General features: G+C 37.3%; 1 long non-coding RNA gene across 1 annotated transcript; it reads right to left on the bottom strand.

Moving 5' to 3' along the window:
• On the bottom strand, nucleotides 2,357-4,432 carry LOC110256956. The gene is made up of 3 exons (XR_002339046.1): nucleotides 4,347-4,432; nucleotides 3,974-4,081; nucleotides 2,357-2,712 (listed from the first exon to the last, which is right to left on the bottom strand). It is a non-coding gene; the product is annotated as an uncharacterized LOC110256956 (long non-coding RNA).

Below are 5,047 nucleotides of genomic sequence, written 5' to 3'. Positions count from 1 at the left end.
GTGAAGAACTTCTTTCATATCATGGTTACCTCCACCCCAAACTTTGCGACACTGTTCATGTATCAAGTTGTTTTTCCTTATTGGTTAAAATAAGTGAAGACCAGCAGTTTCTCAATATTTTAGGAATTATGAAACTCACTGTTGGACAAGAATACTAATCAGGAATCAACTCTTTTTTTAATATGAGATTTCTAGTAATGTCCGGACAGTAAATAAAAATCTGCCACATTTTGCATCTTGTTTCTTTACCAGTTTTGTAATCTTTATCATGAAAATCTCATTTCCATTCTCTATCTGACTAGGCATGCTATAATCCATTAGACAAAATATTAGGTCTATTTTTCTCCCTTTATATCCCTCCCAAAGTCTCTCCACCTTTCATCATACCTCTATCCTGTTAAAAATGATTTATCCTACAAAAAAAGTTTCTGACCACTCAACAATTCTAATTTGGGAATGGGGTGAATAGGTTCCTCCTCATACTACCAAGCAATTATCTGGTACTATCTGGGCATTCTACCATTTAATTCAATCCTGACAATCAAATTCCACAGATTAAGAGTCCACAGAACTGCCCTCCACTTCAGATGCCAATTACCAACTCAGACTGTCACCTGGGCTTGTGGTCAACCAGCTATAGATTGAAGGGTCCAACTTCTTCAGTTACAGTTTAAGTGCTAAGTCCTACAAGATTGCCCCCACACACTTCAAATGTCAATTGCAAGCCCATGTTGTCACCCGTGCTTCCAACCTAATGGCTATCAATCAGAGAGGTTCCCACCATGCCTCCTTCAGTTTGAGTAAATTGCTAGAATGGCTCCATAATTCCGAAAGATTTTGCCTACAAGGTTACAAGTTTACTATAAAAAGACATAGCTCAGGAAGAGCCAGATGTAAGAGATGCACAGGACAAGGTATGGGAAAAGTTTCAGAGCTCTCAGAGTACACCACTCTCCAGAACTCTCCATACATTCACCAACCCAGAAGCTCTCCAAACCCAGTCCCTGTGAGTTTCTATGGAGGCTCATTACATTGGTGTGACTAATTAAATTGTTGGACAATGGAGATTGAACTCAATTTCAAGCCCCTCTCCCCTCCCTGGAAGTTGGGGAACAAGGAGGGGTCTTGGGGGAGGGAGGGGGCCTGGAGGGCAGAGCACTGAAAGCTTCAACCCTTCAATCATAGCCTGCTCCACTGGCAACCAGCCCCCATCCTTAGAAGCAGTCCAAAAGTCACAATTATGATAACAAAAGACACCTTTATGCTCTCTTCACTTAGTAAATTCCAAGGGATTTAGGAGCTTTGTCCCAGAAATGAGAACAAAAACCAAATAAACATTTCTCATTATAAATCACATCATCACATCCAACTATGCTCTCATTTTCCATGCTGCTCGAATATGATATACACTCCCAACTTCCACATTATATTTCTAAATTTTTACCCATTGTATCAGTGATACATGAGTTTATATTCACCACTCAAAATCAAACTTTCAAATTTCTTTTGTCAATTGGCCAATTGAGATCATAATTTTCAGCCATAATCGCCCCTTGTCACTAGCACATCGTCTACCATATTCTTCTACCTCAGACCTCTGTCTTATTCCATAACATCTGAAACAGAGCTCTTCATTATTTCCGGGAATGTATTTATTATCATCCCTACAAGTTTCAGTTTAATTTCACTTTAGAAGACCATCACCTCTTCTGGTATCTGCAGGCTTCCCAATTTTCATAATATGCACTTGATCTTGACAAAATTCTAGTCCAAACAATCCTTTCTTTGAGGAAGAAAGGCTTGAGATATCATTTTAAAAAATCAAAGTCATAATAATCATGATTCACCAAAAGAAATGTTTAACTTTCTAGTTTCTGTGACTTCAGTTTCCTCTTTGTAGATTTTTCAGGTACAGTATGTGGAAAAAGCATTTACCTTTGGTTATATAATTGACTGCTACATAAATTCAAAGTTATTAGTAATTAGTGGGTTATATTTATTTATTGCCAATTTTCCCCATGATAACTTAGATATTCTCCAAAAATCAGCAACAAAGTTTGTTAAAGCTTCATAAAGGAAAATATTAATCACCACAATGTGTTATTCCTCCTGCTCTAGGGGACAGAACTTCATATATTTGCTACTACCCAGGAATGCTCCTCATTATTTCAGGGTTATTCAAATCCCACTCCAGAAAGTCTGGTTTCATGGTCAGGATACTCCAAGGATTTGTCTTCAGCAGTTTTATAAACTGATTTCTTTGAAACACCCACCCACTTACCAATACCTTCATGAAAGTTTTAAATCTCCTATCCCACAGACACACTTTTCTTGTTTTCTTCTTTATCCCCCTCTCCTATCATGTTTAAAATGACTTCACCTTTTTAAATAAGCCATAACATATATTCTCCAAATTTTATCTTCAATTTCAAACATGAAAATCAGTATACATTTAAAGCTCTTATATTTGCTTCTTGCTTGAGGAAGAAAAATCTAGGCCAATTGCTCTAAATGATTATTCCCTGCACCAGTTATATATGGCTATCACCTCAAAACTTGGCAGCACAGAATAACCATTTATTATTTCTAAGAGTTCTCTGTTGATTTGGCAGTTCTTCTACTGGTCTCACCTGGCTCATTCACGGGTTTGCAGTCAGATAAGATGTAGAAGGTCTGGAAGCAGTCCACCCCAAGTATAGGCAATAAGGTACACTGAAGAATTTGAAAGCAATAATAAAAATGACTAAAAGTCAGCCTGCTTTTGATTTTCACTTTGCGCCAGTATTTCTAAATAGTGTCAGTGATAAAATATTCCTCCCTGGAAAAAAGCTTTGAGGGACACGGTGTTAGTCTTTTAGGGCTGCTATAACAAACTGTCATAGACTCAGTAACTTATAAAAACAAATTTTATTTCCCACAGTTCTGGAGGCTAGAAGTTTGAAGGGCATCAGCATGATAAGGTTCTGATGAGGACTGACTTCCTAGTTCACAGATGCTCACTTTCTGTTGTGTCTCACATGGCAGAAGGGGTCAGGAAGCTCTCTGGGGTCTCTTTTATAAGGGCACTAATACCATTCATGAGAGCGTCACCTTCCTGACCTAATCACCTCCCAAAGGTCCTCCAAAGACCATCACACTAGGGATTAGGTTTTAACACATGAAGTTTGCAGGGCAGCAAATAGAATTAATTTCTAATCAATGCTGGAGTTCTTGAGTTTTAATAATATATATGTAAGTTTCAAATTAGTATTTGGTTTAGGGATTAGGGATTAGGTTTTAACACATGAAGTTTGCAGGGCAGCAAATAGAATTAATTTCTAATCAATGCTGGAGTTCTTGAGTTTTAATAATATATATGTAAGTTTCAAATTAGTATGTTTTATTATTTATCCTTTAAAAAAAATTACATTCTACCTGGAAGTTAACTTGGAGAACTTACTAGAGCTGGACTCGCCGACATACACAGGGTCAACTACACATTTGTTTTAAAATTAATTGCATAGTGACCAGGGATTGTTCAAGCTTTCTTTGTGTGCAATTTGTATCTTCAACCCTGTGGTACTACATATTTTTGTGTTTTAAGATTTGAACTAAGCAATGATAGAATGACAGAAGAGAAGGCACTCAAGCTTTCTTTGTTTGCAGTCATTGTCCTATGACCACTGGAGATTTGTAAAAGTTTTTTAAAGGCGAAAAAAAAGTGAGAATTGTCAAAAAACAATATTTTTTGTTTGGTAAATACAATTTTTAGTTTATGTATAAAATATTTTTCTTAATATGAATGAGTATCTTCGAAATTGAAAATAATTCATTATTTTTCCAATTGTTTACTTTAAAACTAAGTAATATACCAAGAAAATTATAATTTTTGAAAATAATTTTGTCACAGAGAAGAGGAAGGGGTGAAAGAATCTATTTTGAGAGTCCAGTACTCACGATGCACCATTCGCTGGAAAATGCAAAACATACTCACGAGTCTGGAATTGGTTCCGTCTGCTGGAATGCCTGATTCACCACAACACTGTTCAGCCTCCAGGAGGATAGACCAGCTTCCTCATAAGATGATCCTAGCTTAGCATTCCTAGGAGGTAAAAGTGGAAGCTGCAAGGTCTCTGAAGACAAAGCAACAGAAGTAGCCTGACTTCATTTTCCCCACTTTCTCTTGGTTGAGGCAAATCGTAAGACCAGCTCAGAATCAAGGATTGGGCAAATAAATTCCACTTCTGGATAGGAGGGGGCTGCAAGTTTTAATAATATATACATACCTCCCCTCAACTGTCCTTTGTAGTGCAACTTTAAATGTCTCTAAGTAAACTTCAGCAAAAAACTCATTTATTTCCTCTTACCTAGAAACCATAGTATTAGGTTCCCTGTGTGGTAAGAGCTCCCAGAAATGCTGTCTTTGAGCCGGTCTGGCTGCTCCTCTCCCTCCTTTGGGCAGTTACTACTAATTACCTCTAGGTGTTAGCAATTAATACTGATTGACCTCAGCTGTGTATCCCCTCGCTTTGACATCATAAATGCTTAAGCCCTTAAAGACCAAATATTTAAAAATCTCTTGCTTTCTCCTTTGACCTCTTTTTTATTCTTTTCAGAACTCAATTCTAGTCAGCTCGGAGGGTGCAATTAGGGTCTGTCTGTAAGATCTCCCATAGGAGAAGATTATTTTGCAGCAATTTAGTTTGCCAGTGAGAGTAAGAGGCAGAACAAGAACCCAATTAATAAGAATTTGATTTGATTGTGGACCAAATCTAACCAAAGCTGGAACACTTTTCTTCCTCTGACCTCTCATAGCTCTTTATTTTGACCCATTTTACTGCAAATTCACTTTTAAAATTTATTGTGCTTTCTTGTGCAATGACAGCTCTTTCCGTGAAAACCTTGAATGGCCTGAGGGCAGGGGTCAAGTTTCCCTCTACCTGGTATCCTTCACAGCATTTTAGTCAGTTGGATAACTTGGTATGTATTTACGAATAAATGAAAACATTCTCTGTGTATTACTATTCCTGATACACTAAGTGAATTCAAAAGGAGGTATCATCCTTAA

The sequence above is a fragment of the Sus scrofa genome, chromosome 15, assembly GCF_000003025.6.
Source record: "Sus scrofa isolate TJ Tabasco breed Duroc chromosome 15, Sscrofa11.1, whole genome shotgun sequence".
In the NCBI taxonomy this organism is placed as follows: domain Eukaryota; kingdom Metazoa; phylum Chordata; class Mammalia; order Artiodactyla; family Suidae; genus Sus; species Sus scrofa.
This window is presented reverse-complemented; position numbering and strand designations above follow the sequence as displayed.